Source organism: Amblyomma americanum, chromosome 1, assembly GCF_052857255.1.
Source record: "Amblyomma americanum isolate KBUSLIRL-KWMA chromosome 1, ASM5285725v1, whole genome shotgun sequence".
NCBI classification, from domain to species: Eukaryota; Metazoa; Arthropoda; class Arachnida; order Ixodida; family Ixodidae; genus Amblyomma; species Amblyomma americanum.
Window position 1 is genome coordinate 385,973,615 of NC_135497.1, and position 24,715 is coordinate 385,998,329.

Sequence of the window (24,715 nt, forward strand, 5' to 3'; positions counted from 1 at the left end):
GCTTTTTTGTTCTGAAGATTCGCATGTACGATGTTCTTAGTTCTTTTGAAAATTTGCGGACATTTCGAGACACATTGTTGCCTATCTAGCGTCATTTTGCACATTTAATTCACCTACTATTCTTGTCAATACTATTCAGTTGCGTAGCCGTCACAGACTAAAGCAGATATAAAATCCGGCTTGAGGACAATTAATGTAGAAATGGTTTGCGTTGTGGACAGTTCTCTGCCCTAGAGGGTAATGATGGGCAATAAGGTACGTCGGCCTCATTATAGCCTCATCCTCTCCACAACTGTGCAGACAAGGAGAGGGAAATGAGGGGCTCGTTATGACAACCATAAGGAAGTCAACAATCACCGAAACCAAGGAGCGCAGGGGAATGTTTTCTTTTTTCACCTATAAAGGAGAATTTTTCAAGCAAACAACCGTAACTTCCAAGGGGGCGTCGACCCTACTCACAATGGCTAATTTAACTATGAAAGACGTCGAAAGCCGGGCGTTTACCACCTTCAATCCTAAGCCAAAGCTGTTCCTTTGTTATGTAGACGACTGCTTTTGGTAGTGGAAAAGTCAGAAATAGGAATCCTCATAACCCATCGAAATTGAACTGAACCGGCCATACAATGTATAGTTGAACGTGAGCAACAGGACAGTCTTCCATTTCTCGACGTTCTTCTCACAAGGCACGACAAAAGCTTGCGGTTCGCGGTATACAGGAAGCTAGCCCACACGGGACGGTACCTCCATTTCAACTTTAACCATCCCAGTCCCCACAAGGCATCTGTCATTACATCGTTATCGAAGAGAGCCGACACTATATGTTCCTGACATGAAGAAAAAAGAAACGAGAAAACCGATTCGTCTGCGATCTCCAAAAAAATGGGACTCCAGTTCATTCATCCGACTCCTTAGCCAAAAACAAAAAAGCGGCATTCGAATTTAGATGGAGGCGAAATTCTAGAGGCCCGTGTGCTGTGCAATATCAAAGCACGTTAAAGAACCCCAGGTGGTTGAAATTTCCAGAGCCCTTCACTGCCGCGTCTCATAGCCTGAGTCGCTTTGGGACGTTACACCCCCGTAAACCAAACGAACCAAACCAAGAACAAAAAAGACAGAACAAAAACAGCTCCATTCTTTCCCCAATCACGCGCCAGAAGCAAAAACGGGTTTCATGCCATACTTGAAAGGCGGAAGCGAGACGCTGGCTCGCATTCTCGGTAATGAAGGGGTGCTAACAACGCACACGCCGACTACCACCATCGGACGCCTTCTCTAACGCCCGAAAGACTATCACCCTAATGAAAAGCTCCAACTTAGCGGAAAGAGTGAGTCAACACAAAACAGACGTCCGACAAATGGACCGTCAAAGCAGCGCTGTGGCCGAATACTACGAGGCATGGGACCACCTAATTGACTTTGACGGTAGTATTGTACTAGAAATCTAAGCTAACCCGCGCAGGAAGCTTCTACTCCAGTCGTGGCACATCCAACAGACACGGAAAAATGTTAATCGCGCCCTGGGGACACTTCCCTCTTCTTACATCTATGGTTTGCGGCCACTGACCTAGAAGTCTTCCACACGAGTGCTTAAAAAGCCAGACTGCGCTCGTCCGTATTTACACCATGAAAAAGGGACAGAGCCGGTCCCGAAATGTCGTTTTTTTTCAAAAAAATTAACTTGGTTGGAGTTAGTCATCTTTCTCCCAAATTTCTGTTTTATATTTGTGGTGTTGGTGAGGGGAAATTTAGTGCAAATATTTTATCGCTGGAACATAATTATTACGCTGTAGCAGAGACAACCCTATGCCGCCGGAGGGATGCGAACCCACGACGTTTGAAATTCTCGTTCGATGCTTTACAAACCAAGCTTCGGTAGCAGCTGTCCAATCTTCTACTTTCGCGCGTATTTGCGTTGCGTGTAAACTAACCTTGATAGTGTTCACTAGCGCCACCCTCGTCCGTAGCAGCGGGCTGTATACCTCCTGTATTGCCGCGAGTGTCACGTGGAACGTCATCGAAAGGAGAGGGCGGAAGCTCTGCGAGTGCCCTCTTTTTCACCTATGGCATTAAGAGTGCCAGAACCGAGGCACTTTTAAGCCACTGAGCACACTAGAGAAGGGAAAATGAGGGGCTCGTTATGACAAATATGTGAAGGAAGCCAACAGTCACCGATGTCGAGAAGTACAAGGAGTGTTTATCTTTTTTTTAATCTGTTGTGTTAATGATCCTTCGTTGTGTTGACTGTAGGCTTCCTTCGTATCTCTTAAATATTGGGGTGGTCGATTTGATTCCTTCTACACGGTCAAAATACCATTTAGCTAGTTAAAGCCTGGCGCTTTTTGTAAAAATAGTCGATTCGCTTTTCTCCAGATCATTTGCATTAAACAGTTGATCTGGAGTGAAAATATTTTCGAAAAGGCGTTATAAGTGCAACTTCTGCTTAAATATAGTTGCACAGGTGCTCATCCTCCAAAAAATAAAATAGAAACATTACAGAATATTTGTTCAAATTAGGGTATAGAAACCATGAGAAAATATTTTGATAAGGACCTCGTTAATCCCGGAACGGAAACAGATATTTCATACACGATCAAAATTCATCGTTGGGAAAACAGGGATTCATTTGCACTGCGGAGGTAAACAAGGACACCATAGATATGACAGACCCCGGGTGGTAATGGAATATGCATTCTACCAGCAGCAGCAGGTGAAATTGTCCAATCTATTAGAATTTTTCTGTACTTTTTCTCGGCGAGTACATAAATGGACACATTTCTTATAAAACTGGCTTCGAATAATGCACTTGCACTTAAACAAAAACTTTTACAAACTGCTTACATTTCCGTAATATTTTAGAGGGCTACTGGAAATTACTGCTCAGGGTATTTGCTGTGAAAAGCAGAGATTACAAAATCTTATATACCAACGAAATTAATATGTATCACAACATGCAGGAGTGTGCTCCCGTGGTCTTTAGTTTAGTGTTGCAAGTGAAAATATTTTTGCTGTAAGAATTTGTTCTCAGATGTTTTCTACATAGCATCGACCTGTAATGCTACTGCTTTTAATTATACTCTTTTTTCAGAGCCTTATATAAGTTTTTTTTTCTAGTGCGGTATTAAGTCATAAGTGTGATATTAAGTCAATTGTGAGATGACAAATAGGTGCAAAGTCCTTAAAGGCTTCCATTTCAAGCGCTCAACCCTTCCTTCAGTTTGTGATAGGAGTAAACAATTTTACAGCGGCAGCTGTCAATCCCAGTTTCCCAAGACCACGGCGCCTTCCTGCCTAACTACGCCCTAAAGGCCTTGTAGTGGCCGAAGCCCAAACTTGCAATACGTGTGGAGCCCATCGATGTTAAAGAATTCGGCGCCCGTGCTCTCAGCGAGAACAGCGCAATGAAGTTTGAAGCCACCAACCTCTATCCCCTCCCAAGTCGTGTCGTTCGTCAGATACTATTGACCACAGACTTTTACGGATTTTATTGGCTGGATTCTTTAGTGCGGATGCAAAATCGACCGCCTTCACAGAAAGCAGGAAATGGGCCACTCATGCTCTATCTTGCTGCACCCATAGGGTCGGTTTCCATTCCATGATTAAACAGCATAGACTTCGCGTTTCAGAACCAAGACCTGAAATTAGAAAACCCATGTAAAAGTTTTAAATGGGCAAGCGAAAATGGTGCTCTAATAGGTTAAAATTACCTATAAAACTCATCACAACTACCTAATTTAAAAGTGGACGTACCAAGAATTATTCATCTGGTGCAATAAATGTTAACTTAGCTTACTACCTGATGTGTCTTTTCTATGGAACCTTGCCAGCAGCACCTGAAATCGAATTACTTGAGATATGTTACCTCTTTGTGAAGTTTCTAGTGGTAATTTTTGTTGGGTGCGGCACTGGCACCTCCGCAGTGAAGGCATCAGTTAGGTTATTACGAAAACTGTTGAATTGACTATAGGTAAAAATGCAGTAATTACATGTACAGCATCTGACTCCATTTGTTGTATTATTAACAATCACTTATTCGCTACTCAACCAAAACAATAATGAAGCTTGCGTAAATATTATAAAAAATATCACCATCGCATCATCGGCGACCGTATCCGTACACACGCGAAGTACAATTGCAAACATCTTACAGAAAATATGAAAAAAAGGCTAAAAGAAACCCTTTAATCATATATGCTGAATGGATGCAAAAATGATGGGAGTGTTTGACAAAATATACATGTCAGAATTAACAGTAAATGATTTCTTAAGATAAAGCATAGCAAAAAAATCTGAACACAAGCATTTTTGAGCGGAAAAATTTGAGGAACACATTTTTTTCATTTGAGATTTCACTACAGCAATTAATACATCCGCAGATCACCCGACGGTAGTCTTAAGTTTTTTCTATTAAAGTTTTTGTTATCGTCAAAAGCGTTTCCTATTGGTTTTCTATGGGAGTTTAAGTGTTTGATGCGATTGATGGAAACAATTTAACAGACAGTATTCTCTACATATCTGAGGAATGGAGCATTGCCTTTAATATTTCCTTAAAAGTATGTAACAATTTCTCATTTTTCAAAATTTTTGTCCGAAATTGTTGGACGTGATTGTAGCATGTCATGAGCCTGTTTGTGTATTGTCTTAAGTTCCGTCAGAAGCACTCGGTAAGGGTTCTGTCGTATCAGAGATGAACGGACTAAGTATCGATCATATGATGGATGCGAGAAGGTAGCAGCGGGGCTGGATTGTCCGTGGAAAAGTCAGACGCAGTATATACTTCGAAAGCAGTCCCACCAAAATGCGGCGATCGTTAGTGGTAAGAATACTCTAAATCACAGCCTTAACTTGAGGCTCTACACAAGGCTGCGCCTTCTCTTCAAGAGCACGGTTACTTAGCACTCCGACTGAAACTGAAACGCCTTATTCAGAAAACGCGGGTTTCAAGCCAGATGGTACCGTGGCGTGCTCTTGCGATTAATTAATCCATTGTCCGCTGTGAAGTGCGGCATCTGGTCACTGGAACTCTGCAGCAGGACACAGGGATACTCTTCTTTGCGCAGGTAAGTGTAGTAGGTTTCACCCCTGCGTCAATCACAAAGCACAAAAATCGAGAAGGACCAATTGGAAAGAATCCGCCGGACACCTCAGGCACAGCTAAATTTTTGGACATAATAAACGCTCAGAAATCGCAACATGAGCCTTCCACAACAGCTGACATTGGAGTAGCGTTCAATGAAATCCCTCGGGCACGCACTGTAAAGTTGCACCGCGCTGTTTCAAAAAGTGGATATTAAGGATCACGTCAAGCGGAAAACAACACAGCAGAGATAACTGTGTTCAAAGCACCCGCCCACCAATAACAACATTCGCGGAGCTAAACCAAGTGGAACAAATAGTTCTCCCCCAAAACAACGAAACACTTCTGCTTCATCCAGCCGAGCGTAACTTTTCATCCCAAACTTTTCTTTTGGGCGAAAGTCATAACTGTGGCACTATTGTCTAGTAACGCCATAGTGCGAATTAAATATTTAAAGTTGATTTGACCTTGACGTTTGTTCTTAACACAAACACGAGAAGAGGTACAGCTACAGTGACTCTTTGGCGGCCCCACCTCCATCAGCCTCGCAGCCCAGTTTCCCAGAGAAGGAGAACGGCGCCGAGGGGTATGTGAGGGTTCGTGTAAGGGAAGGGCTGTGCCGTGAGGCTGCGGTCAGAGGCAGGAGAGGAGTTTCGCAGCAGTGCCAGGTGGTAGGTACTTCAAGAAGATGTAGTTATTGGTTCAGTGGTAAGGTTCCGACGAGAATTAAGCCTCGGGCGGTTGTTTTGCGGCAGCCAGTCCTGTCGTCTCCTATATACGGAGATACGTCCGTTCATACCACAAATTTAACACACAGGTGGTAGGCTCTACCGGTGAGTGTAAGAGTCGTGAAAAACTTGGTTGGGACATTTATTGTATTCAGGCTGTCGCCGCTGGTGAACCAAGTCTCCTTTGTAGGAGGTGTTCAATCATCCCATCGGCTGGAAGGTGAAGCATTCATCGTAGTGTCTCCCATCGTGGAAGTTCGGCTGAACGCTAGCCGGAACCCAGGAAGCGGACAGAGCCGCGGGCACTGCCTGCAGCACGCAGCCGTCGTGCACGGCTTCATCACAGTGCATAATGCTCTCATGCCGTAGCAGTTACTCGTGCAAACTTTGTTATATCATGTCAGTCACGGCCATGCTAGCATTTAAATCACCACTGGCGATGAAGGTGACATTGATCAGTCGCTCAAATTTCGGTGTGATACGACGCAGCTACAGCACCTCGCACGTTCTACAGTGCTTGATGACGTCAGCAGTAAAATTCAAACTTTCTTTGCTTATGACGAACGTATAAGCACCTGAGCGATCCCTTTCAATAACTTGAGCAGCTTTATGTCTTCGATGCATGTGGTGCTAATCTCAACAGGTGCTTGCGTTCGTTTAGGAAATGTTTGGTTGACGTGTTTCAGGCACATGAATAGCCAGAACGCTTCGTAATAGCCTCCGTAAAGCGGTATCGGGTACCGAGTGTGTCTCGATGGTTCTCGAACCAAATTTGCGCAGTTCCTTCTAAAAACAGCACGACGTGAGCTAGTTTAGCTGTAGCATCCCACCGACTATACTGGCTCTCCCACTCGTAGTTCGTGAGCCACGCATCGACGTCTGCATCGGATTTTCCAGCAAAGGTCCGCAGCTCAAGATGATGCCGCCAGAACTGTTACCCACTCAGTGCATACTGGGCCGTTCATTGAAAATGTTGTCCAGCAGGTACGGAGAGCTCAGCACGGCGATGCAGACACGTTTCTTCTCACTCGACGCTCGTATTCACCTACCTCCGTCGTCGACACAAACCGCGTGACATGTCCTTCTTCGCAGCTGAAGTTTCCAGGATCAGTTAAGCAGGTTCTTGAGGGTGGAGTCTGTTGAACCGAGCGACATGCAGAACCTTTGTCTTGAGTGAGCAGCTGCCACAGTCAGTAATATAAGGTATTTCATATTACTGATGCGCTTCAGTACAACAAAAAAGCCAGTGTAAAGTAGCAGGAGCTTCCCACACACTATACTGAGTGTCTCGGCATAGTTTTTTGCTGAGTAGCTCTGGGGAATGCTAAGATGTAGTTTAGAACGTCAACAGGTAAGATACAAAACTGTGCTTGGGAAGTCATGGGGAAATCTGAAGAAAAGATAAGGAATCTGGAAAAGGCGCCAACATCTAAACGGAGAATTTGGGCCGTACATATGCGTCAATGTAAATTAGTATAGTGCTATAAACACATGGCATTTGCCAGGCATTCCCAATAGTTAAACTGCTGGCTACCAACATCGCAATGAACGTAAGTTTGTAAGAAATATACTTTAGTATAGCAGGTCAGGGGGAACTGGTAGGTTAGCAAGGATGTTGGATATAAGACTATAGTATTATAGTCTATAGCCTTAATTAACGACTTTTCGGTCTCTATACACTCGCCTTATAAGGCGAGTGTATAGAGACCGAAAAGTCGTTAATTATAACTACTGTGCAGAATGAACGCCTTTTTGTACAAAAAAAATTTCTGATAGACAGAAAATTGTATTGCGTGAGTAACACATAAAATATTTGGTTTAGGTTCAAACCTAATCATTGTCTTGTAATGATGTTAGGCGTGCAGGATCACCGTATTATTTCGGAGGCACGCTATATGTTTATGTGTGCATATAGAGGTGTGTGTGCTTAAAACCTGAATTTTTCTGTCTAAACTCGTACGGGCTTGTTACAGGATTAATTTCAAATAATCTATCAAGTGTCAGGTTACTGCCTAACTATATGAATTTAGAGGAAATTCACCGCAAATTTCCATTTCACCTCAAGCGCTGGCTCTTAGCTGAATAAGGGTTTCTATATCGGTGTTCTTTTGTTGCTCTCTTCTTTATTAAAGTGCTATAAGACAGTTTTCGCTCTGACATGGAAAAGCCTTAAAAGGCAACTGCACTATTTTTTGGAAATGCCGCGATATTCTAAGATTGAAATCTATTGAGGCTATAGAGGCTATTGGTAAAGCGTTCCAAGTGTTTTTGAGCTGGCATTTAAAATGGTGACGTAATCAATGAATGACTTTATGCTTCTCCTCAAAGCACCAGAATTGTCCGGGGAACTTGGTGTGACGTCACGGAAGGTAACATTTCAAATTATTGCTCTCGTCAACCACACCCTTCCATGCCTCGATGGATGCGGCCAAACAACGCTCGGCGGGCTTTGCCTTCGGTGGCATTAGGTTTCTTCCTTCGAAGTAAGCGTTTATGCGTTGGGAATGTACCGGCAGCTTCCACGACGTCATCATGCACCCCCCCCTTACCTTTGCGCGTTGCAGTGAAGCTTGAAGACCGTTGCTTTTTAATATGCGATTATGCCACGATTTCAAATGCTAGCCCAGAAGGACTTCGCATGCGTTACCCGCAGGTTCCGCACGTTCTACCCATTTAAGCTCATTGACTTCTAAAGTCAATGCAGTTCCTCTTTAAGTCACTCAGTTTTTCAACTAAATAAATACACTTATTTGCTCGCCTTTTGTTTCCTGCTTGTAGGAGACATCGTTCCAGGCTGCGCTGTGTGGTCCGTGAAATTGTCGTGAACCGCTCTTCACTGGCCATTGTAAAAAGTGGATGAGGAATGAATGTACAGATAGTTTGTGCCGTTTTTTCGGTAGACAGCCCGGACTAAAAAGGTAAAATGTAAGTAAATTTTAAGCAACGGAGCAAGCGAAGCTTACGAAAAAACGATGAAAATAAAGCTTACACGTCTTAGTTGGACCGCAAAGCATTCCCGGTGTTGAAAACTGAAATTTCGAAATTTTTAGCTATTGAACAAACAGTATTTTTAGCTATTGAACAACCAGCAAGATTGAAACCATATTTGCACAGAGGTAAGGCGAGTAGGCAGACACAGTTGAGGGAGCAACTGTAATCTTCAGTACCACACATAACTGAAATCCACAAAAAACGTTATTTTTACCGAAGTTAAGGCGCATGTTATTATTCCAAACATAGATTTGGACACGTTACAAAATTATTGCATTTCATGCAGTCCTCCTTGCACGCCTTCGCTCTGAGATATCCACCTAAAAATCTACAAACTTTCGAAAGACTCCGCAGCATTGGCCCGGTGATGCAAACAACAACAGAGGGGCAGTATTGACTTGTGTACATTATATATTTCGGTACATATGCACAAGTAATTGTTACGTCTCACATGCGGCATACCTTTCAAGAACTTGGTTAATTGTGGAGGCATCAATTATTAGTTTTCACCTATATATAGTATATGCTATAGTTATGCCACCCGTGAAAGCTGCACAACATCTTAACTCCGTAAGTTCGAGTTTATAGTATTACTTAAGTGTCCAGATACGCGCATGAGATGTAAGTAATCCCGCCTTTAAGACACTTGAAGATCTGAAATGGCCTATACGTACTAAGCCTAGATAAGCTATATAACCGACTGCCCCAAACATACCACTGAGAAAGCTGCTTCTACGACAGCATACCTGAGGTCAATTTGCACAGCAGCTGTCTGGATAATTTTTGATTGTCTACACTCCTTCTAACTTTCTTCTATATTCCCTCTCCCCTTCTCAGTAAGCCTAAAGGCAAACAACTCGAAAAATTAATTTAGGGGAAGAATTCTAGCAAGCCGCTGCTAGGTTTCACTTTCACAGAAGTTTAAATCAATCAGTAATGCAGCCACCCAACACGCCTGCTAGCCTGTTCGAAAGAGGCGTCAAAGACTTCTTTTGAGAGAGGCGAAAGAAGCAATAGAGTGGCCAAGTCCTCCCTTTCATTGCTCAAGAAATGAAGGCAACATAATCAATATGTAGCTGTGTTGTTTTGATATGAAAAGCTTCGTGACCTTGTGGTCACGTTCCGAGCAGTCATCGTCGTGTAAAAAAAACTGGTATATCATTGACAAAACACTTCCATATTAACAGCGCATAGACGGCACAAGAGAAGAGGAGTAAACAACAGTGCTGACTCAACTAAACATTTTACGAGGGCCAGCACGATTTTATACCCTCTGGAGACCAGAAAGGAAAAATTTCAGAACAACAAAACGAAAAACATGCGCTAAAAATACAAGCACCGTCGGTTAGCTGCCACGTGTCAAATTTCAAAATCTAGGTATTTGATTTCTTTTTGAGACAATGCCCCTGATGGTGCGCTTATGCAGTCGTCCTGCAATCTTACAATCATAAAGGCCTGTAAAAATCTCTCTTGTTAGTGCGTCTCAATTTTTTCCTATGGCACCGCATTTGGTGTACATCGGTTCATATTTAGCTTCGCTGTCATCTTCTGATTTGCGGTCCCTGCAATATTTGGCTACGTGGCCTGTAGTAGCTGCATGTGCGACATTCTCACTGTGCTCTTTTAACCTTTTATTGAGGCAGCGCAAGTCTGCCAAATGTACATTTTTCCACAAGACATGGACAAAGTGTAGATTACACCTTCTTGGCACGGAACGAAAACAATCCCTGTGTCTACTTGAACACCTGCGCGGTTCGCAATCCTTACAGTTTACTTTTCTGCCCATGCTGGGAAGTTTTCTCGGCAATGAAACAACATCGACACCTGCCCTGCTTCCAAACTTCCAATTTTTCTGAGGTTGTGCGAAACCTGATGAAGGTAAGGCAAAACAACAACCTTTCTTTTTTCTGTTTGCCTACTTCGGTCGGTAGTGTTCCGAGGTTTCAAGTTTTTTTGCAGCTTTGCTGTCACTGAGATTAGAACTTCGAAGCTCAGTTACTCATTTAATACTGTGTACTTTGGTCAAACTCATCTCTGTGTGAGCGCCAGCCAGATGGAACACAAGAACGCTCTGATAAAAGCCAGTACTAACATATGCCAGTGCAATGTACTAAGACCCATGGATGTGCTAGAAACATCAGCCGTGCGTCGATTCTCTTCCGACAACGTAAGCAGAGTACTAAACGACCGATAGCAGCCTTAGAGGCGATCCGACACCGTGAGCAGAATACTAGAAGACTGATAGCAGCATCAGAGACGAGATAGATGTGGAATACAGGCTTGTTCAGTTCTGTTTTATAAAGAACCTCATTTAGCTTAGTCCAATAACCTAACCATTGAAGCGTTAGAAGGTGCACGCCTGCCTATTGCTTGTGGTTTTAAGCTAATATTCTCCACGATGCATGGTTGTTTTTCTGCCAGTTTTGCGGTATTTTGGTTCGAGATGCGCATGGTTTTGCAATCATCGCATCTACTTTTTGTTTTGTTTTCTCTCAAGAAGGTTGCTCGCTTTCACACGGCGCCCTGGGTCGCGTTGTTCATTTTTACTGGAGAAGAGCTGCATTTTCTGGATTAACGTTCCGATGAGAACAAACATTTATAATGGTCCTTCTTTCGGCCTGGCTTTTTTGTGCAGTTTTCAAGTCATCTTACAAAACCAACTAGCCCAGATAACATTATTAATGCAAGGGCAGAGCTTTTAAATCACTGATTTGGTTAAAACACAGTGCAGAGGCAAGTATAACGTACGAAGCACACCCGAGCGGGAGGCTGACGGTAAAAAGTATCTTTTCTTGCTACAGCAAAACTCTGGGCGGTGAGGTATGTACGTCAAACCAGGGGGATCACGATTAATTTCGACTACCTGGAGGCCTTGCCAACCAACTAAATTTCAAAAAGGACATTTTTTTATTGTTTCCCCTCTCATATGAGGCTGCGCGAAAGGTCGTTGAGCCACCGCACACGTGCTGAAAGCCTCAACTAGATTACTGCCATTTTTTGAGCCCATATTAAACAAGCCCTTCTAAGTAGAAGGTATTGAAAGTCAGCGTTGTATTACCATAGGTGTCGTGTCCTTCGGTTTTGTCGTATCCCGCTGCTCCCATAATACGAAGTTACAAGCCCAACTATACACATTTGACTTCATATGTTTCATTTTTAACTATCTATTCATTTTCAAAATACCTTTCGCTTTAGTTTTTAAATACCCTTGGATATTTTGTATGCATGAATGTGTGCTTTAAAGGTGCGAGGGTTGTACTGTGAAGGGGCGTCAAAGAACAGTCTGTACCCAAGCGGGCTGTAAATATACAAAACGCCAGCTTATTAGAAACAAGGGCTTTGATACCGTAAAAATATGTATAGGGCAATAAGAATACAACTCATATAGAAGTGACAACTCGGCTAGAACAAACGAGGAGGTACCGTGCGCTTCCGGTACGCGCGGCGCGTGTCTCGGGCCCCTCCGGGCACCCTGCCCAGAAAAGAATGTGGGGATAAGCGCAAGTAAGAAAGCCAAGACGCTGCCGTCAAACGGCACAGTTTTGCTAAATTCTGCGGTAGAAAACGCACGCATTGAAAAGTGACACATGCATTGGTGAGGCGATTTTTTCGTTAAAGTAGATATGCAATGAATAAAAAGTCGCTTGTAAATGTTTCCAATGCTAACAAATGATGCTAAGAAGCCTTTACACCAAGTATGAATCTTCGGAGCTGAGCCGGCAATTTATTATGAATTTTTAAAAACCGTGTTTTTCAAAATTCCCGGGCCGATTGGTGTGCTCGTAGTGACCGAATATGAAACTAAAATCGTTAAAAAAAGACGTGACTATACCCATGACGTCAGCAGGCCACCACACGCGGTCATTTATTGGAGCCACGGAAGCCACGACGTCACGGGCACACATCCGGTAGCCGTGAAAATCGTCTACTCGTGCCGCCGCCCCACCCTCTCGGGCAAGCGCGAGCGAAGGCATTGCCTTCGAGCATATGGTTTCAATTTTCCTCTGCTGCCTCCTTCTGTCGGGAGTTCCGAAGCCACTCGCAGTGGTTCGCCGCCGCCGAGCCGCTACTGTCGTCGCTGGCGTTCAGCCGGTACGGCGTGAACGCATAGGGCTCGATGCCCATCACGGCCGTAAGAGCGAGCAGTCGCGCCTCGCGGTCGGGGTCTAAAACTGCTAACTACAACAGACGACAAGCAAAGAAACCCGACGCGCGCCGCAATCACGCCGCTGACGCTGCTGCTAGGGTGCTAGGAGCAACAACCAAAAGTTGCAAAAGGAACGTCAGCGGATGGCGTATTCATGGGCTGGGCCCAGTCCCAGAGCTGTTTTTTTTTTATTTTTGTCTGGTGCCCCGCGTGTACGAGTTGCGAGGGGAGAGGAGGAGCGTAATTTTTAATCGTTCATATCTTCGTTATTATTGATGCCAGCTTAAAAATTCTTGCGTTGGGGTCACGAGTGATGAAATGCCTATCTCTCGTCTGCTTTACGTAATCACAATTAATTTATTGCGTAGTCCCTTTAACATATATGGTGCACAAAAGAGGAACGGCCCTTTGTCATCGACAAGTCTCGCGCACTGCGATGTTTTTGAAGTTACGCTTTCTTGTACTACAGCCCGAACACATTGTCATGAAAAACACGTGGCATTTTGTTTTTATGCAACGAGCGTGCAACTCGGCACAAGTTCCAAAGGCACTATGGTTATTGCGCGCGATTTGCTTGCTGAGTGTGTCGTTGAATTTGACCATGACGTGGCAAAAATATGAGAGCTCTAACTCGCGCTTGAAAACTTTCCAAAGCATCAGGCATTTCTTTCCATATGGCTGTGGCGACAACGTTCTTCTCGCCCCAAAATGACAAGTGCAAGATCCAGCCATCGGATATGGGCGCCATTCACGAGTTGAAGATGTCCTATCATCGGTGCAGACGCAGGTTCAATCCCGGCCGCGGCGGTCGAATTTCGATGGAGGTGAAATTCTAGAGGCCCGTGTACTGTGCGATGTCAGCGCACGTTAAAGAACCCCAGGTGGTCGAAATTCCCGAAGCCCTTCACTACGGCGTCTCTCATAGCCTGAGTCGCTTTGGGACGTTAAACCCCCAAACCAAATTAAACCATCATCCAGCTCATGTTGATAGCAATTCACACACCAGATTTCAATGGTCCGGTTCAGATATATTTGTTCACTGCTGTGGAAGTGGTTACGGCCATGTGCATTGGTCTGACTGCGGAGTGCATGAGTAATTGCTTCCGTAAAGCGAGTTTGATGGGACAAGGAACGACTGAGAGCGCTGTTAAACATCCACATGATTAGACGCATGGGGGTTGTAACAAATCGTGGTTGGTGTACGGATGGCTCTACATGATTTCGCCTTAGATGGCTTCGTTAGTATGAATTTTTACACGTGCATCACGAAATCATAGGCTGATGAAGCCATTCCACTTGAAGTACGAAGACTGCCCGACTGCCGAGAATCTTATGACGACAATGAAGAGGCCGAAATTTTACTAATTTCCGTGAACACTTTAACCACTATTACTTATATCGTGCTCTTAAAGCAGCTTAATTATTGGCAGTTAGTTCTTCGGCGAGGAACTAAAATATAGCCGCTCGTGATGACTTGGAAAGCACCATGATATGGTCTGCTTTGAAGAAGCTGACGCGTATAACAACGATTTGGAAGATGTAAACGCCAGCTTCTTTAAACTTCGTATTTCGGGCTGTTAAATGAGATGTCCACTTACTACGAGCCTTGGATGCAATGGACCCAATCCGCGCGACCATCAGGTTTGTTATAGGCGAGCTCGACTGTATACATTACTGTACCAACCCACGTCCAAACTGCTTCTTTGAGTTCATCGGTATGGCCTCCCTAGATATGAGATGGTTACTAGTGCACAGATCATCTCCAGAGCACTGTTCTCGCATAAAAAATTCCCACACTTTTTAGCCTTTTTCAGGGCCTCATAGGCAGGAATATTTGAACCAAATTCTGTCGATCATGCATGTGGCTAAACCTATTTCCAGACTCGCCTGGACCCTATAATGTAGAGTGCAGATCTGGATAGTGCCCACTTTCTGACTCCCATCTTCCTGACGACCGATCTCAGCCCAGCTGGGGAATCTTGCGGCTGGCAAGTGGGTGAACACGGGAGTTCTCGGCCCTCGGAAAATATGAAGGTGCCGTTGCTTTCCCCTGAGGAAATCCAACACGCGGTGATTGTTGCCAAAACGTCACGGATGCCTTGAGCCGTAATCTTCATATACGGACTTTTTCGCTAGGCCCATCTCTCGAACGTTTTGAGAATACGTTGCCAAGTTAAGTTTTAAACTATCTACTGAAATTTGTACTTCATTCGCTGTTGCAACACTTTCAACTCAGTGGGTTTGAAAAGGAGACGCCAGTTTTCAGCGAGGGCTCGTGGCAATATCTTTCCTTACTCTTTCTGCTGCGAATAATTTGGCACTTTTCAAAGCGCACACATCCTATGAGCAGTGCTGTGTACTTAGGGCCATTTCTTATTATAATAATGACGCCAGAGGTTTATTTGCTGGTCACGACATATAACCAAATTAAAAGGCCCCTCATGCACGATTGTTTTCTCGCTGAACCCATGATATAATTTTCTTTAGTTACGCCGTGGTAAGACCTATCCCACTGATATTTGTATAAAATTCCGAAACTTTATCTAATTTATTTCGTCTGCACAATCAACTGAGGGGATGAGAGAAAAAGCACCCTAATCGGTTGCTTGACCAGTTCCCACACCCGGAGACTTTTAGGGAGCGTAGAAGCTTGGTCCAGTTGGACGCACATGTAGGAGGAAGGGAAGTGCTCGTCCGATCCGCATCTTTTTCCCCGTCCTCTTTAGAGCGGCGTTTCCCATCCTGTAACGTATAGGGGAGGCCAGACATGGTAACAGCAAAGTGTGGATGTCAAAAATTGAAAATTTGTGAACTACAAGAGGAGGTAGCTACCGCGTCATTATACGCAGAAAAAGTGATACAGTGATACCACTGCACCATACATGTACACAAAATTATCTCGTCAAAAAGTTACCAGTTCAACCATTATTGTGAAATATTCAGGCCAACTTATAGCATATCACGCGCCAGTATACAAAAGTATACATAAAAAGATATCTAAATGCACACTTAAACAGATCCATATTCAGTATTAAGCATAAAGTTAAACGTCAGCTAAATACCAATACTTCGTCGCAGGCACGTAAGCGATAGCACTATCTTACAGCTAAGGCACACAAATATGAACGCCACCTCTCTCGATGGCAGTGGCATGCGTGGTGTGAACAACTTTTTGCAAAATCCTCGAATTCCTCTCGCTGGCGAATATTCCGTACAATGGAACGCGGTCCCCGTTCTACTGACGAAGGAGCAACCGCATCCTTCGCGGCTAACTTGTCGCCAGGTGATTTCGCCAAAGAAGCAGCGCGAAAGTTTTTTCCTAAATACGATGCTATGGATTCTTCAGCCGCTAGTTTAAATATGGCAGGCATCCCAGCGCATGCATATCAAATGCCGTCTGATGTCGACGCAGATGGAGTCGCGTGTCCGTTCTCTATGCCTGAGTTGCTGGCTGCAATAGATTTTTATTTATTTATTTTTATTTCCAAATATTGTTAGCCCTTGCGGGCTGTTACAAGGTGGGAATAGGATAATCAGTCAATACAACACAGTTTCAGCTGTTTTGCAAAGGTTTAAAGTGAATATGTTTTGTCGAATACGCGTCGGTCAAGGTTATTCCTTTCTATACATGTTTTAGGCAGAAACGAAAACTTATACGCATCAACTCTCGGCCTGTACGGCATAACTGCAAACAGTTGGTTAGGACGCGATGGCAATCTTCCGGGTGGCCGCAAGAACAAGCTGGAATACAGATTGAACGCACTGTGATAAAGCTGATAAGAAACTTTAGCCCAGCAATTTTTCTGCGAATAGCCAATGTTGGTAACTGCTCTCGTAAAAGAAGTTCTGATACGGACTGCGTTCTTTGGAAAGGCGAAAATATAAACCTTACTGCCAATCTTTGAACACATTCAACTTTTTCTACAAGATATTGCTGATTCGGATCCGAAATTAAACTTGCGTATTCCAGAGTTGGTCTTACTATTGATTTATAAGCTTGTAGTTTGACATCCGATGGTGCATCTTTTAGCTTCCACCTTAGGCATCCAAGTTTTCGTTGAGCTGCTCCAGAAATGTTTTGTACATGATCACTCCAGCTTAAGTCCTGACTAATCGTGATACCTAAATATTTTAATTTATTAGAACGCTTTAGTGATCTGTCAATAACTATGTACGGGAACGCTAATGGTTTGGTTTGGTTTATGGGGGTTTAACGTCCCAAAGCGACTCAGGCAATGAGGGACGCCGTAGTGAAGGGCTCCGGAAATTTCGACCACCTGGGGTTCTTTTACGTGCACTGACATCGCACAGCACACGGGCCTCTAGAATTTCGCCTCCATCGAAATTCGACCGCCGCGGCCGGGATCGAACCCGCGTCTTTCGGGCCAGCAGCCGAGCGCCATAACCACTCAGCTACCGCGGCGGCTGGAACGTTAATGGCTTCTTCTTGTTCGACACAATCATAGAAGTTGACTTTTCGTAATTAATTTCCATGTCCCACTTTACACACCAATCATACACAAGCTTCAAAGAGTCATTCAAGGGAACCTGGTGTTTGCAGGCATTTTATGCGACAAAATAACACAATGTCATCAGCAAATAAGCGCGCTTCGACGAGAGGGTGTACGTCTTTCGCAATATCATTAATATATAATAAATTAATCTACGACCCAGAACGGACCTTTGCGGAACACCAGATGATATTGGTAAAGTCGATGAGCGTTCGTTATCTATTTGTACAAATTGTTCTCTGTAATTTAGGTAAGCCTGAATTTAATTAATTATTTGTACATACACATCTCATGCAACTTGTGTAAAAGCTTGCCATGACACACTCTGTCGAATGCTTTGGAAAGATTTATCGCAATGACATCAATGTGCTCTTTTGAGTTCATGGATGTAGCAAAAGCATGAGTAATTTCAAAGAGTTGTGTTATTGTCGAGAGACGGCTACAGAAGCTATGCCGTTTACTATAAAAACGGTGATTACATTCAATGTATTCTACAAGGTATTTAGATATTATATCCTCGAACATTTTGTACACAGAACATGATATAGATGCAGGACGGTAATTTGAAACATCAAATTTATCACCAGATTTAAAACTGGCAGAACTCTTGCTAATAGCCAGTCACCCGTTACAGTGCTGTCACGTAATGATGCTATAAATATTATCTCTAAAAAATAGGAAACCCATTCGCAGTAACGCTTCAAAAATTCGTTAGCTATGTTATCAGGATCAGGTGACTCATTGGAATATAGTTCTAAGAGTAATGAAAGAATACCTTCTCGTGATATGACTATGCCATCATGCTGCTGGGCGCTTGGCGATTTCTTTGGATGTAAATGCTGTTTAGGTTCAAATACCGACACAAAGGATATATTGAAGGCTTCAGCGACTAATTTCGGTTCGTAGCATAACGTACAATCTAATACTACTCTGTTTATTATTGAGTTGGAACCAGAGAGATACCTCCAAATTTTTCGGGGAGCGCTGTGCATATATACTGCCAGTGTTGTAGAAAGGAAGTGCATTTTGGCTTCTTTCAATTCTTTTCGTACTTGCGCACTGAGAGTGGCAATTAAGTTGCTTTGCTTAGGCTTCTTATTCCGGGCGCGTTTTAGACGGCGTTTTAAATGGATAATATTTCGGGTAATCCAAGCATTCGGTTTTCGTGACCGGTTTCTTTTTTCAGCGGTACAACCCGCCTCAAACAATGCCTGACAGTTGAAAGGAAGTAATTCCACAGGTTTTCAACGCTGTCATTTTGTTGGTATCATATAAAAAGAAGATACCAAGTAGTCATTAACTGAAGTGTCATCCGCTGCGTGGAAATTGTAAACGTTCGCCGTCTTCTGTTTTGAGGCGCACTTCTCGCTAACATTAATTGTAGCAAGTACACTTTTATGGTCGGAATACCATCTTCAATATCAATTATACAATAAAAAGCCTCTGCAGACAGAAATATTAAATTCAACAGCGAATGAGAGTTCCCTTGCGTTCGCGTGGGCATATCGACCATTTGAATAAGACCATATTTCGTCATAATCTCTAACATAATGTCAGCGTGAGAACTATCTGTAGGTCCGGGAACTCGTTCTTCCCAATTTACACCTGGTAAATTAAAGTCTCCTAAAAGCATAATTCTGCTTCTATTGTTAGTAACAGCGCTTAAATGTTCGTCAATCTTCTGCAGATACTCAACAGGGCTGGCTGGTGGCCTATAAATGGCCCCAATTACTAATATCAAATTGTTTAAAATTAGTTTACACCATACGCTTTCATGATAACTAATAAAGGGCAAAGGCTCATACTCCAGTGTCTTCTTGATTAACAGTGCCACTCTTCCGCCACTGTTTGATCTATCTGTTCGGATCACATTATACGAATTAGGAAAAACTTCTTCACTCTGAACATAGTCGTGCAGCCACGTCTCAGTCACGGCAATTACATGAGGATTGTGCAGTATCGTTAAAAATTCGAGGGGCCCTGATTTATTTATGATACTTCTTGCATTTATGTTTAGTATTCTTAATTGATGTTTTTGCTTCTGTCAGTCATTGGAAGTGGATGCTTTCGCTTGGGTGGCTAGCAGCTTTACACGGATATTTGTTTTCAGGTCCCAGACTTAGGCAGTGCTATTGATAAGCAGTTTATCATGCACAAGCTTCACTTTCGTCCCTGCATCCTTATCGATCTGAGCGGAATCCCAAAGAAGTTTCCTTTTGCGCTAAGTTGTCTGTGAATAGTCGTCGGAAACAATTACACTAGTACCTTTCAGCTTGCTGCAATTCTTAAATATCGCTAATTTTTCATTAAAATCATACAGCCTCATGATAACGGGCCGGTTTCGGTCAACCTTCCCTTGCCCAAGTCTATGTATTCTTTCCAGTGATGTCACAGAAACACCCAGCTGCTCAGAAAAAAATCTCCTTTTATAACTTTAGTTTCAATATACGCTTTTGTTTCATTCGTGTCCTCTGACGCACCAAACACAATGATATTATTGTGTCTGGGTCTGTCTTTCATGTCGTTTCACTTTTGTTGCTGAAGTTGCACAGTGCGCTCAAGGTCACAAACAGCACTTTCAAGTGTTAGCAATTTAGAGCACTGGTCCGTAAAGGATTCTAACTTGCTTTCAGTATCAGCAAGCCGAGCTTCAACTTGGTTTTGTTTGTCTAAAATAAGCTGAAGCATGGCCTTTGTTGTTGGGCCCGGATTTGTTTCAATGTCACCGCACAGTATAAGCACAACGCAACACCACATAATAAGCAAACATTCACGCAACTTCACTGGGAGCGACAGCACAATTAGACAAAGACAGTTTGAACCAATAACGAACCTGCAAAGCAAGCCAAGCATGCTCAGGCAACATGGTCGCTGCGGTGCTGCCGCTCTCACTGAAGACCATCGGCTGCAGGGAAGGCTATATACGCTCGCCGCCGGAATATGACGTTTCGCTGGCCGATATTTTCCACTTGTTGATGTCAATTGCTTCAGGAAAAGTTGTTAACGCCAGGGCTGGAAGTTCAATTCTTGATATCGTGCAGATGATGATTAGCGGCAGGACCTCCAAAGCAAGCCAAGCATGCTCAGGCAACATGGTCGCTGCGGTGCTGCCACTCCCACTTACGCTCCCACTGCCGCTCCCACAGATGATGCGAAACGGTGAACAGCGCCCGACCCGGACAATATTCAGTACAAGGTGTGAAAGAACCGGAGTAGCGCTGCACTTCCTCAACTACTAGACACCATAAACAAAATATGGCTGGATGGCGTTGTGCCCGAGAGCTGGAAATCTGCTGTCGTGATTCCTATCCCAAAACGAGGAAAGCCTCCGACGGACCTTCCAAAATTACAACCTATCTCGTTAACTCCTACGCTGTGCAAGCTTGCGGAGAAAATGGTAGCCACACGATTGTCGTGGTGGCTAGATCATCACGGATTTTATCACCCCGCACAAATCGGCTTTCGTCCATATATTGGTATAGAGGACGGGTTGGCTCTCTTGGCATCTGCAGTTTTGTAATCGACCGCAGTCGCAATGTACTTGCCATTTTAGCAATGGAAGTTGAAAAGACATATGACAACATCATTCAGGCAGCCATTCTGAACTCCATTGACAAGCTTTATCTCCCTCTGAGAGTGCGTAGTTTTGTCGAATCGTATTTGGAAGGCAGAAACTTTGCAATACGCCTCAGCGGCGAAGCGGTCGGACCATTTGTTCCTCTCTGCGGCGTGCCCCAGGGATCCGTATTGTCGCCGACGTTATTTAATATTGCTTTCGTCCCGCTGGCTTGGAGCTTACATGACATCCGTGACATAAAATTTCTGCAGTACGCTGATGACATCACGGTGTAGAGTACTCACCAAGATCTCCATACTCAGGAGCCTGCCCTTCAATCTGCCTTCAATGTTACCTCTAACTACGCATCATCCATCGGACTTCACCTTTCCGTGCATAAAACAACATACACGTCAGTCGCCAATCGCTGGGGACGCCGTAAACTTGCTGCAAGTTCAATCCGTCTTTGTCTATCAGGCACGCCACGACAGTAAAGTCCGAGTGTAAAAATACTAATCTTAACGATTCATCAATCAGGATCAGCGACTGCATGGCTTTCTCAGAAAAAAAGGCAAGCTATTCAGACTTTGGCTTTGATTAGAAGAATTGCTCCTAAAACGGGGGACGCAGGCTCGTTCATTGCACAGAAATTGCTGAGCGCAGTTCTACAGCCACGTATTGTTTATCAAGCCCAGTTTCAACATCTTACAAGAACCCAATGGGATCGCCTTGAAGCCGTGAGCCGAGAGGCTATGAGGACCATTACGTGCCTTCCACGCATCACACTGGTCATAACTGTACAAGAGAATGCGCAGCTCAATACCACTAATGAGCTGGTGCAGCAGCGCCGTGATGCGCGCTGCCTTTAGGCCAGTCTATCGCACTCCACGCATGTACTGAGGACTTATGCATTGTCACACTCCATTCTTCAGCCGCCAACGCCAGTTCTTCCCCCATGGAAGTTTATACAGCTCACCGACAACAAGCAAACAGATAATCGCCTACCAACATCTGTTAATTCAGCATCGTTGCTTCGCCACAAATTTGAGGAACATGATGCTTGCCTGCCTGAAGGATCCATTGTTGTCTACGTAGACGCAAGCATACAAGCCTGCGAAGCAACAACAGCAATCTAGTGCCCGTGCAGACCTGCCCTGAATCAAACATCTAGGTTTCAGCTTACGGAACCCCCTTCGTCCTTTTGCGCTGAGCTCTGCAGCTCAAGAAGCACTCTGCTCGCTGGCCGCCATAACTATGCTCCCTGCGGCCCGCGTTGTCACCCGCACTGACGCCCTTCAAGTAGTGTTGTGGCTACGACTTGTTATCCGCTGTCTAACCATATGTCAGGACATCCACCGGCTCGCGGCACGCATCCCGAAGCCAGTACGTATTGAGTGGGTACCACGGGATCTGCTGACTTCTCAAAGCCAGGCATATTTAGCGACCCGCCTTGCGACTCGAGGCTCATCATTACCTCGGTTCCTTCATTTGGGCAACTTTGCCCTCATTTCATCAAGGCAGGAACTCCTCCGGCGCCGCACACGTGCTCTCATCCCTCCGTGTGCGGTAACCCTCCCCCGCTGTCTTACCCGTGCAGAGGAGGTAGCGCTTAGGAGGATCCAGGTCGGGGTTGCCCTCACACCTGCCGTCATTCGGAAGTGCTTTCAGTACCAAGATTTGCTTCCTCGGCCTGGGTGTCCAAAATGTAAACACGAAGGCACTGAAGCCGACATTCATCACTTACTGTAGGACTGCCCAGCTCTCAAGCCTACAAGGATTCGGCACCTGAAGGTAGCGGGCCTTTCACCAAGCAACCCTGCTGCATATATTGCCTGGACGCAGGGACGATACCTTCGTTCTGTACTGGACTTCATCAAATCAGCTGGCCTTTTTGTATTAATTTAATCACTACTACATCTTTCATCACAGCTTCACAAATCATTGATGCCCTGAGGCAATCAATCTCGCTTAAGAATATACCAATACTAAGGGCCAGCAAGAAGCAGGCATCGTTTTTATGAAGGCTATTTAACAAACTAGTAATTACGTCTGGTAGCATTCTATTCCTTAATATTCATGTTGTCACAGAACCTGATAGGACCAGGAAACCAGAAAGGGGGGCAAGACCTGAGAGCTTAGTGAGGCGAACATGTAGGCTGAATGTCAGCTGCCCAACCGTTTATTTCAGCTTCCTCGACACTGAGAGACGCGCGCTCGAGATCAGTGCAATGCAAAGACGAAGAATGCACCGTGTAAATATGAACCTCTTAGTATTCCTATTCGTTATCCTGTGTACTGTATGGGTGAGATTTCGTGTTTGTGTTTGGTATATCCCAGTGAAAGTTTTATTCTACAGCGCAGCTGTTAAGCGCCGATCCCTAGGTTGAGCAACGTTGGGTCCCCATAGTGTAATCGAGAGGTGGCTGCGGGATGTGGGTGGTTCGAAACCCACTGCCGGACACCCACTGGTTAAAATTGGTACAAACATCCCTCGGCCCGGCACCCAGCTTCCTATGGGGCGTGCGCTTGAGAAATGTCCAGCTTTCTCGGGAAACCATTTTGAAAATTCTGAAATTGTAAGACACTCTTAAGAAAATATTGAAGGTAATGAACCATTCTTTTGATATGTAGCAAATTCTTTCTTTTAAAGTGTTTGGTTGATCACATCGAACAGTTAAGGCTGCGATAGAAAACCAATAGGGAACGCTTTGGACGACTGCAAAGCGTTAATAGAAAAAAATGGAAGACTGCCGTCAGGTGATTTGCGGATATATTTATTGTTGTAGTGAAATATTACATAATATGAAAAATTTCTTTCATAAATGGGTTCGCTCAAAAATGCTGTTGTCCAGAACTGCTTTGTATGGAAGCTCTGTAAGCCCTACTTAACACCTATAGTGGTCCAAGCCGAATATCGGATGACCCCATAACCTGCTAAAAACGATACCATTCGGTCATCGTGGTTAAATGCAAGTAAGCCTCGACGCGGTGTCACTGGGCACGCCCACTCCCTAGCATAACGACCTCTTCCTCACTGAGAGTGGGAGCAACCCCTGACCGCCTGAAGAAGTGGTGAATGCAGTCTTATTCGAAGAACAACTATATGCGGAAAAATATTAATAGTGGCCTAAAGACTGTGCATATTTGCTAATCTCATTCAAATTAGTAGCTCTTCAGTACATCGCAAAAAGAAAATACCTTGGCAGCGGGGCTGAAAATCCGCATCACCAAGTGTAGTAATCGTGCAGTGAACGTTTTCCTTCTTTAGTGCTTTACATAAGATTCATAATAGCCCACTGTTCCTTCCATGTTAAGTTTTTAACGGCGTATGAGTTGAACATTGTAGATCGAAGTTTCTGTAGAATGTAATGTTATTCGATGCGAGTAAACGTTACGGTTCTGTGGACACGGAAATTAAGAGGTAAAGGAAAATTTGATGATGAATGAGAGTGCTATAATCCTGTACGCGATAGAACAAACCTATCATTATGGCTAGCTTTTTTTCAAACGCCGGAAAACTTCATATCCCACAATAAGTGTCACTAAAGAATAACATCTGATTGCTTTAAATTTCCAGAAAATGTATAGCTTTATTACTTAAAAGAGACAATAGTATTGACCAAAATACTGACTTTATCCTTAAAAAACTACAGATATCGTTAATGGCCAGAATAATTTGTAAACGACTAGACGGCTGATCAACTAGGG